This window comes from Nematolebias whitei, chromosome 1 (assembly GCF_014905685.2).
Source record: "Nematolebias whitei isolate Nwh7 chromosome 1, NemWhi1, whole genome shotgun sequence".
NCBI classification, from domain to species: domain Eukaryota; kingdom Metazoa; phylum Chordata; class Actinopteri; order Cyprinodontiformes; family Rivulidae; genus Nematolebias; species Nematolebias whitei.
The window spans coordinates 82,702,480-82,713,984 of record NC_056498.1 but is presented as its reverse complement, the minus strand read 5'-3'; the positions used below and the strand labels follow the sequence as shown (position 1 = coordinate 82,713,984).

At 39.5% G+C, this 11,505-nt stretch overlaps 2 non-coding genes across 2 annotated transcripts; one reads left to right on the top strand and one right to left on the bottom strand.

Moving 5' to 3' along the window:
- The first annotated feature begins 2,293 nt into the window (after window positions 1–2,293).
- Window positions 2,294–2,432, top strand: LOC119421128. The gene has a single exon (XR_005187339.1). It is a non-coding gene; the product is annotated as a U4 spliceosomal RNA (small nuclear RNA).
- A 6,401-nt stretch (window positions 2,433–8,833) lies between these two features.
- LOC119421143 lies at window positions 8,834–8,974 on the bottom strand. The gene has a single exon (XR_005187341.1). It is a non-coding gene; the product is annotated as a U4 spliceosomal RNA (small nuclear RNA).
- Between the last annotated feature and the right edge of the window lie 2,531 nt (window positions 8,975–11,505).

Sequence of the window (11,505 nt, the reverse complement as noted above, 5' to 3'; positions counted from 1 at the left end):
ACAGCCGTACTGCGACGGACTTCACCAACCAAGGCTGTGAATCGACCTTTCAGACCTTTACGTTTGGCCCAAGAGACCGGAGCCTGGAGGTTCTCAACCGGCGTAGTAGTTTTTCCAAACATGACTGCTTCTAAAACACAAACTCCAACAAATAAGGTGAAAATAACTTTGGCTTGTTTGACCAACGTTTTGATGCGCTCGGAACAGGAACTGTTTCAAACTGTACGGACCAACATCCGGTCAGAACTTATATAAATCTGAGATCAAAGGAGTCCTTGACATCATCAGAAAGCTGTGCTTTGTGATGTCATCACTCCTCACAGCTGACCCAGCTCTGTCTGTGACATCATCACTCCTCACCGCTGACCCAGCTCTGTCTGTGACATCATCACTCCTCACCGCTGACCCATCTCAGTCTGTGACATCATCATCATCAATTTATGCAAAATCCACATTTTTCTGCTATTTCAGCAAATATTTAGCTGTATTTATGTTAATTTTAGATTTTTTTCAACTAATTTTACATTTTTGCACTCAATTAAACTTTTTTCAGCAGAATTCAGCAAAAATGTGCTTGCTCCACTTACTTCTGGTAATTTAAGCTTCTTTCTGCTTTTTAAGGTTGTTTTCACATCAGATAGTCCAGTAGACTCAGTTCGGTTGGGGATCAATAATATTCATAACATTTTGTTTACATTTGAGCTGGTGCATTTGCATTCACACTTCACTGTGCAGTCGAGTCAACCTGTTGAACCAACCTGTTCCCCCGCTCGCCTGTGGGGGCGCTGCACCAAGAACTACTGAAAGAAACGACACAAAAACCTCTAAAGACGCTTCTTCTTCTTCTTTTTATGGAAATGAAAACAAAAACGCAGTGGCATCAAGTTTTAGGAGTTGTATTTTGTCATTTTTCAACAATGGACTCAGCATGAGCAGAAGATGAGGCAGAAGACCATGGAGAATATTGTTTTTCACACAAGGCAGCTGATGGCTCAGTATGAGGTTAGCACATGGAGGGCTGTGCGGCCATCCAAAGGAATGCCTCCCCACACCATGACTGACCCACCACCAAAATGGTCATACTGGAGGATGTTGCAGGGAACATAATGTTCTCCATGGTGTTTTCAGACTCTATGTCTGTCACATGTGCTCAATGTGAACCTGTTTTCATCTGTGAAGAGCACAGGGCACCAATGGTGAATCTGCCAAGTTTGGTGTTCCCTAGCAAACACCAATCGTCCTGGACAGTGTCGGGCTGTAAGCATAGGCCCTATATGTGGATGTCGGGCTCCCATACCACCCTCACGGAGTCAGTTTCTGACAGTTCGAGTGGAAACATGAACATTAGTGGCCTGCTGGAGGTCATTTTGTAGGGCCCTGGCAGTGGACCTCCTGTTCCTCCTTGCACAAAGGACGAAGTAGCAGTCCTGCTGCTGGGTTGTAGCCCTCCTACGGCCCCCTCCATGTCTACTGGTGTACTGGCCTGTCTCCTGGTACCTATTCCATGCTCTGCACACTGTGCTGAGAGGCACAGCAAATGTTCTTGCCACCGCTCGCATTGATGTTCCATCTTGGATTAGCTGCACTACATGAGCAACTTCAGTGGGCTGTAAAAAATGCCTCTATGTGTGACAGCACTGACAAAATGAAAAAGTGACTAAAAGTTCAACCAGAAAGAACGAGAACAGAGAAACGACCTGTGGTCACCACCTGCAGAATCACTCTTTTGTAGGGTTGTCTTGCTAATTGCCTCTCATTCCACATGTTGTGTGTTTCATTTGCACAGCAGCAGCTGAAACTGATTCACAATAAGTGTTACTACCTAACTGGTGACATTGGTTCCACGAAGGTGTGACTGATTTGGAGTTACATTGTTTTGTTTAGGTGTTCCCTTGTTTTTTTTTAGCAGTGTAATTGCTGGTTTATAAAATACCATTTGTTTACTCAAAGATCCACACTTGTTACTAAGAGACTCTGGACTATCCAAATATTTCAAAAGACACAACCTCGACCTGCAGGGGAGGAAAATGTCGACACCTTTGTGCACCGAATACTAATAAAGTATAAAGTAAGAAACATATATCTGACATACAGCATAAATATTTCTGTTTTACATCACTGAGTTCTTCCTGTCTATATTCCTGTGTAGATGTGAATTGTTGAGTTTTCTTATTCTTCCTTTAATAATATGTTGTTCTTTATCTTTTAAATGGTTGAACAAGGTTCAAGCAGCCTCTCTGTGTTCAAACCATGACAGAGAGGGACTCGTACCAGTGACTCGTCTCTGTCCTGAATCTGCGCAGTGGCAGTATCGTAGCCTGTGAGGTTGATCCGAGGCGCGATTATTGCTAGTTGAAAACTTTACCCAATACCCCGCCTTGATGACTGTAAACACAGTCAGCAATGGCAATTTTTGACAGTCTTAACAAAGACTGAACAATTTGTTGAAAGAAACCAGCACCGTTCAACTAGTGGTCAATTCTTCTGTTCCAGACAACCAATAGTTAATTGTAGATACACATTTTGTTCTGACAAAAGTCTCATACTCAAACTCAGTTCATGCACAAGCTAAATTTCATCTGTTTGTTTTAAATAGAAAACCCCATGATACAGTGGGGTTGGTCTTTTGGATGCTAGATGTGATATATTGGTCTTGGAAGAGAGGCGGATTCTGAAAATCTGATTTCAAAGAGCTGTTCAGTTTTTATGTTAGTGACGTCTTCAGTGGTATGTCCAGATGTAGGTGTTGATGAACAACTTCAGGACTGTACTCCTAGACCCGTTGAGCATGCAGCTGCTCCTTCCATTCCTGAGCTCATGCTCTCCTATATTTTACCTTCATCTCAGTAGATAAAAGGAGGAGTGTGTGCACCTGAGGAGGAAGTAATCAGAACAGACACAGTGAAGCAAAAATAACAAAACTAGTGATGAATGAAAAACTACAAATAAAATGGTGTTGAGCTCTACTTGGAATCTTCCCTGTTTGACTTGAAGAAGTTCTCTCGCTGGATACTCCTGAGTCTCTGAGTAACAAGTGTGGATCTTTGAGTAAACAAATGGTATTTTTTAAACCAGCAATTATGTGTTCCGATTGAAAATGTCACCAGCTCTCCTGGATTTGTTAACGTCATGACAACATGTTTTACGTCATCTGCATGTGAGGGTTTGTTATTTATAGTCAATTATAAATCTCAGCAGCTTTGCAACAAGGTTCATCTGGAAGCTGATAGGCTGATGAAGTATGTTGTCATCATTTAAAAGTGATCTAAAAGAGCAGTAGCTGCCTCCAGGAGGCCGCCTTGAACTTGTTTGAGGATTGAACATGTCTTGGAGATGGAGCTAGACCGTCTGCTGCTCCGGCTCAGAGATTCACTCCTTGACATGTGGTGTCTGACATTTTTATACACTCAACACTACAGCTCCTAGGAGACACACCACCCAGCAGCCATTACGCACAGGAGGATGAGAATCCTGTTTTATCTGGACCCCCTCAATCCATCACATCACACCTGTTTTACAACAGCTTCATTGGCTTCCCATCCTATACCGCATCAACTACAAAAAACTCTTCCATGCCTTTTGGACCTTCTTCACATGCTACACTCACTCGTACCCTCAGATCCTCTTCTTCTATTCAGCTCATGGGGCCCCTTGCTCGTCTTGTTACTATGAGGAACAGAGCATTCAGCTGCTCTGCTCCCCAGCTCTGGAACTCACTCCCACCTGATATTCACAACACACACTCATTGTCACATTTCAAGCTCAAAACTCTTCTGTTTAAAGTAGCATACACACTGTGATTGCAACTGCACTGTCTCATTTTAATTCTATTTTTTACTTGTTTTAACTGTGTGTATTATATTGTGTCTGTTTTTATGCTTGACTATGTAAGGTGACCTTGTGTGCCAAGAAAGGCATCTACAAATAAAATGGTTTATTATTATTTATATTCAAAGTGATGACACACATATTGAATGACAATATAAATATTCAGGTGAGGAAAGAGAACAGCAAAGAGTTTCTATTGATAATAAAGAAAAACATTTATGATGCAAAGCAGATGGATGTACAGAAGGATACATGTTTCGTCCAGGTGCAGCCCTTTCAGGACCTTGATGGAGGGTTCAAAGTGAAGCAGAGTGTAGTCTATGTCTCTCTGGGTCTATTCAGTACCACAATCACACAGACATCTGCTTGCACTGCTCTGAGTACAGTCCAGATTCAGTCTTTGTTTCATGGGTAATTACACATCACTGAACCTGTGCACCTGAGCCACATTTAACAGCAGAGAGAGAAATTATCCTGTGCTTCAGGTCAAAGGTTAACTGCTTTAAATAGTCCTTGCAGCTCATCAGTGAATGATTCTCAGGTGTGGATCTGTTGGCTCCCTCTGGTGTAGAGGAGCTGCAAAGGAAACTGCTGGGACCAAATTTAAACAATCTCTTCCATCAATGTTTTCCTCTGTCTTGCAGTGTAATGCATCAGAGAACAGTGACTTAGATCATCTAGTTGATCATCTTACAACTTTAATGCAAACTTCACTTGATAAAATTGCTCCAATGAAAAAGAAAAAAAATCAATCAGAGGAAACTGGCTCCTTGGTTTAATTCTGAGTTATGTAATTTAAAGCAGGCGTCCAGAAACCAGGAGAGAAAATGGCACTCTACTAATGTTCAAGGATTTTATTTAACTTGGAAACATAGTCTGCTAACATATAAAAAAGCTCTCTTTAACACTAGAACTTTATATTACTCATCTTTAACAGAGGAGAATAAAAATAACTCTAGGTTTCTGTTTAGTACTATTGCTTAACTAATTAAAAGTCCCATTTCTGTTGAACCATGTATCCCTACAACTGTAAGTAGTGATGACTTCATGAGATTCTTTATAAATAAAATTATTTCAATTAGAGAGAAAATTCAAACCATCTTTCCTTCTACTATCTCTAGTCCCCTGTCAAATGAGGCAACTTTAAAAATTTCACTAGAGCCTGATTTATGTTTGGACAGTTTTTGTCCTGTTGAGCTCTCTGAATTGTCAAAAATAATCTCATCCAAACCATCCACATGCCTGCTAGATCCCATCCCAACCAGACTGTTTAAATAAGTATTCCCCCTAATTAATGTCCACATTTTGGATCTACTTAATTTGTCTTTAATGGATGGTTATGTACCACAGCGCTTTAAGGTTGCTGTAATTAAACCTTTACCTAAGAAGTCTGATCTTGATTCAGAAATTCTGGCCAACTATAGACCTATATCTAATCTAACTTTCATCTCAAAAATTCTAGAGAAAATAGTTGCAGGTCAGTTGCGTGAACATCTACAAAGAAATAATCTGTTTGAAGAGTTTCAGTCAGGGTTTAGAGCTTATCATAGCACAGAAACAGCACTAGTAAAAGTCACTAATGATATTCTCATGGCCTCAGACAATGGACTTGTGTCTATACTGGTCCTGTTAGACCTCAGTGCTGCATTTGATAAAGTTGATCACAATATTTTACTACAGAGGCTTGAATATGATATTGGGATTACAGGAACGGCTCTAAAATGGTTTAAATCATATCTATCTGACATATTCCAGTTTGTAAATGTAAATATTAAATCTTCTTCATACACCAAAGTTAGTCATGGAGTTCCTCAGGGCTCAGTGCTTGGGCAAATACTCTTTACTTTATATATGCTTCCATTATGTAAAGTTATTAAACAGCATGGGATAAATTTTCATTGTTATGCTGATGACACACAATTATATTTGTCCATTAAACCCAATGAATCCAATCAGCTACTTAGACTACAAGCATGACTTAAAGACATAAAAACCTGGATGACCCTTAATTTTCTCCTGTTGAACACAGACAAGACTGAGGTTTTAGTATTTGGACCTGAGCACCTTAGGAATTAATTTTTCAGTCTTTCTCCCTCCTTAGATAACATTAATCTGGCCTCCAGCTCTAATGTTAACAAAAATATTGGTGTTATTTTTGATCAGGACGTGTCTTTCATCCCCCACATTAAAAACGTTACTAGAACTGCCTTCTTCCACCTGCGTAATATCACTAAAATTAGAAACATCTTATCTAAAAATGATGCAGAAAAACTGGTCCATGCATTTGTCATGTCTAGACTGGACTATTGCAATGGTTTATTATCTGGGTGTCCAAATACTTCTTTAAAACGTCTTCAGTTGATCCAAAATGCTGCTGCCAGAGTCTTAACTGGAGTTAGTGGGAGAGATCATATTTCTCCAGTTTTAGCTTCTCTCCATTGACTCCCTGTCAAATCCAGAATAGAATTCAAAATCTTACTTCTAACCTACAAAGCTCTCAACAACCTGGCTCCATCTTAGATTACAGATCTTATTGTTCAATATTTTCCTAACAGAGCACTTCGCTCTCAGACTGCAGGTTTACTTGTGGTTCCTAGACTTTACAAAAACAGAATGGGAGGCAGATCTTTTAGTTATCAGGCTCCTCTCTTGTGGAACCAACTTCCAATATCTGTCCATGAGGCTGACACATTATCCAGTTTTAAAACTAGGCTTAAGACTTTCCTTTTTGCTAAATCCTATAGTTAGGGTCAGCTTGGGTTTCCTGAGCTGTCCCTTAGTTATGCTGCTGTAGGCTTAGCCTGCTGGAGGACAAAATGACCACACTTTTCACTCTGCTGCTGTCTTTACTTACTCTGCTCAACCTGTTTTGTATTTGTAATTATTTTTTCTATCCTTAACATGTGTTTTTTTGTCTTTCAGATATACCTGGACCTACCATTCTATGTTCGTCTGTCTCTCCTTCCTGTCCTCTCAACCAGCCGGTCAAAGAAGATGGTCGCTTGTCCTGAGCCTGGTTCTGCTGGAGGTTTCTTCCTGTTAAAAGGGAGTTTTTCTTTCCACTGTTGCCACTGTGCTTGCTCAGGATGGGAGACTGCAACAAAGCCAAGATTCAACTTGTCTGCTGGATTCCTTAGATAGAGAACTTTACTAATTGGCTTTTATGTATGTGAATGTTTCTGTAAAGCGCCCCGAGAACACTCTGTTATGATTTGGCGCTATATGAATAAACTGAATTGAATTGAATTGTGTGGATCTGTTGGCTCCCTCTGGTGTAGAGGAGCTGCAAAGGAAAATGATGGAACATTCATATCTACAATTAACTATTTAAACAGTTGATAAGGCTTTCCAGCTTTTGCAATCTGCATTCAACATCATCCAGTCTGATTTGTTCCACCTCAAACTTGTCCTAAATGCCGACAAAACCAAAGGGATGCTTTTTTAAATAGGAAGTCAGTCCCAGCAGTTCTTCCTCTGATTTTATTCTCAAATGATGTCCCCATTGAGTTTGTTGATTCCTATAAATATTTGGGTATCTTAGTCGACTCGCATCTCTCTTTAAGCTCCATGTGGAAAACCTAGTAAAGAAACTGAAAGTTAAACTGGGCTTCTTTTTCAGAGCTAGACCCTGTCTAACTCTGAACACTAGGAAAGGCCTTGTATCTGAGACCTTCCTTCCCTCCATTGATTACAGTGATATTACGTACATGAACGCTCCAACAAGAACCCTGCAGATGTTGGATGCTGTCTATCATGGTGCACTAAGATTCATAACTGGCTGTGATTATCGTACCCACCACTGCACCTTGTATTCACTGGTTAACTGGACATCATTAACTTCACGCAGACTCTCTCACTGGTACATTTTCATCTTTAAATCACTTCTTGGTCTGCTGCCTTCATACATCTCCTCCTACATGTCTCTGCGTGAGTGCAGCTACAGCGTGCGCTCTCAGGACATTATTACCTGCAGTGTTCCCTCAGTGAGGACTGAACTAGACAAAATGATCTTCTCCTACTCTGCTCCTGTTTCCTGGAATATCTTACAAAAAGATCAATAATAATAAAATAAAATAAAATAATAATAACATTTGTATGCCTTTTTATAACTGTCTATTGTTGTTGCTGTTATAATAATAATAATAATAATAATAATAAAATTTATTAATAATGCCCTTTAAAACAACCACAGCTGCCACAAAGTGCTGTACATATAAAATCAACAATATTTAAACACATAAAACAGTTGTTAAAACATTAAGATCAATAAAAAATAATAAAAACGGTGCAGAGCAAAATTCAGTGTGAGCTAAAAGCGAGGGAGTAAAAATGTGTTTTTAAAAGAGTTTTAAAACTGGACAGTGAAGGGGCTCGTCTGATGGGAAGAGGAAGATCGTTCCACAGTCTTGGAGCAGCAACAGAAAAAGCTCTGTCTCCTCTGAGCCTCCGTTTAGACCTCGGCACCTCCAGGAGCAGCTGATCAGCTGATCTGAGGCACCGAGCAGGAGAGTATGGGTGTAGCAGATCACAGAGGTAGGATGGAGCAAGGCCATTTAAACTTTTAAAAGCAAATAAAAGAAACATAAAATGAACTCTAAAATGAACAGGCAGCCAGTGGAGTGAAGACAGAGTGGGGGTGATGTGCTCCCTATTTTGAACTCCAGTTAGAAGCTGAGGAGCAGCGTTCTGGACCAACTGGAGGTGTCTGAGGGAGGACTGGTGACTCCAAGGTAAAGAGCGTTGCAGTAATCCAGCCGAGAGGTGACCAAGGCATGGATCACTGTTTCCAGCTGCTGTTTTGTAATTGTCCATTGTTAATAATGCTGTTGTCCATTGTTGTCATTATTATTTGTTGAAATTAGGTCTCTCTTGTAAATGAGTCCCTGAGGCTCAATGGGATTTACCTGTCTAAATAAAGGTTACATGAAACCAACTATTCATTTTCTGGAACAGAAGAACTGACCACTAGTTGAACGGTGCTTGTGTCTTTCAACAAATTGTTCAGTCTTTGTTAAGACTGTCAAAAATTGCCGTTGCGGACAGTGTTTACAGTCATTAAGGCAGGGTATTGGGTAAAGTTTTCAACTAGCAATAATCACGCCTCGGATCATCCTCACAGGCTACGATACTGCCACTGCGCAGAGATGACGAGACTAGATTCAGGACAGAGACGAGTCACTGGTACGAGTCCCTCTCTGTCATGGTTTGAACACAGAGAGGCTGCTTGAACCTTGTTCAACCATTTAGAAGATAAAGAACAACATATTATTAAAGGAAGAAAAAGAAAACTCAACAATTCACATCTACACAGGAATATAGACAGGAAGAACTCAGTGATGTGATGTGGGCGTGGCTAATGAAGCTTGTCAACAGACCCTGACGTCTGATTGGCAGCACAACACAGCAAGTCAAGACAAATCAGTTCAATTCAATTCAGTTAATTTATATGGCGCCAAGTCACAACAGAAGTCATCTCAGGGCACTGAACAGAAATATTCACATATAAAAATTATATTTTAACATTATTTATCTGAAGAGCAGACTGCTTTCAGTTTAACTCCATTGTTGAACTCTCATCTTGAGCAAGCATGAGGGCGACAGTGGAAAGGAAAAACTCTCTCATGAGGAAGAAACCTTTTAGCAGAACCAGGCTCAGGACAAGTGGTCATCTGCTTTGACCGGATGGGTTTAGTAGGAACAGATACACAATGGCAGGTCAAGAATCACATGTTAAGATAGAAATAATATAAAATGAAAACTATTCAGTTGTAACAATTCATTTAAGAAAATGAGGTCAGTTTGTTCTCTAGTAGTCTAAGGTCGAAGCAGCATAACAAGCCAACGCTAATTATAGGATTTCTCAAAAAGGAAAGACTTATGCCCAGTTTTAAACCTGGACAATGTGTCAGCCTCATGAACAGAAACTGGAAGTTGGTTCCACAAGAGAGGAGCCTGATAACTGAAAGATCTTCCTCCCATCCTTCTCTTGGAAACTCTAGGGACCACAAGTAAGCCTGCAGTCTGAGAGCAAAGTGCTCTGTTAGGAAAATATGGAACAATTAGATCTCGACTATAAGATGGATCTAGGTTGTTGAGAGCTTGGTAGGTTAGAAATAAGAGTTTGAATTCTATTCTGGATTTGACAGGGAGCCAATGGAGAGAAGCTAAAACTGGAGAAATATGATCTCTCCTACTAACTCCAGTTAAGACTCTGGCAGCAGCATTTTGGATCAACTGAAGACGTTTTAAAGAAGTATTTGGACATCCAGATAATAAACCATTGCAATTGTCCAGTCTAGACGTGACAAATGCATGGACCAGTTTTTCTGCATCATTTTTAGATAAGATGTTTCTAATTTTAGTGATATTACGCAGGTGGAAGAAGGCAGTTCTAGTAACGTTTTTAATGTGGAGGAGAAAAGACATGTCCTGATCAAAAATAACACCAAGATTTTTAACATTAGAGCTGGAGGACAGATTAATGTCATCTAAGGAGGGAGAAAGACTGAAAAAAATCATTCCTAAGGTGCTCAGATCCAAAAACCAAAACCTCAGTCTTGTCTGTGTTCAGCAGGAGAAAATTAAGGGTCATCCAGGTTTTTATGTCTTTAAGACATGTAGTCTAAGTAGCTGATTGGATTCATTAGGTTCCATGGACAAATATAATTGTGAGTCATCAGCATAACAATGAAAATTTATCCCATGCTGTTTAATAACTTTACCTAATGGAAGCATATATAAGTTAAAGAGTATTGGTCCAAGCACTGAAACTTGAGGAACTCCATGACTAACTTTGGTGTAAGATAAAGATTTGTTATTTACATTTACAAATTGGATTCTATGAGATAAATATAATTTAAACCAATTTAGAGCCGTTCCTGTAATTCCAATTTCATATTCAAGTTTCTGTAGTAGAATATTGTGATCAGCTGTATCAAATGCAGCACTGAGGTCTAACAGGACCAGTATAGACACAAGTCCATTGTCTGAGGCCATGAGAATATCATTAGTAACTTTCACTAGTGCAGATTCAGTGCTGTGGTGAGCTCTAAAACCTGACTGAAACTATTCAAACAGATTATTTCTTTGAAGATGATCATGTAAATGACGAACAACTATTTTCTCTAGAATTTTTTAGATGAAAGTTAGATTAGATATAAGTCTATAATTGGCTAGAATTCCTGAGTCAAGGTTATGTTTCTTAAGTAAAGGTTTAATTACAGCATTCTTAAAGCTCTGTGGTACGTAACCCTTCATTAGAGACAAATTAAGCAGATCCAAGACGTGGTTATTAATTAAGGGAAATATGTCTTTAAATAGCCTGGTTGAGATGGGATCTAGCAGACATGTGGATGGTTTGGATGAAGCTATTATTTTTGACAATTCAGAGAGGTCACAGGACAAAAACAGTCCAAACATAAATCAGGTTCTAGTGACATTTTTAAAGTTGTCTCATCTGACATAGAACCAGAGGCGATACTAGGAATGTTGATTTGAATTTTTTTCCCTAACTGAAATAATTTTATTTAAAAAGCATCTCATGAAGTCATCACAGCACTTTTTTGTATGTTAGCAGGCTATATCTCCAGGATAAGTAAGATTCCTCAATGTTAGTGGAGTGCCATTTCCTATCTAACTTTCTAGATGTCTGTTTTAAAGAATGTAAGTCAGAATTGA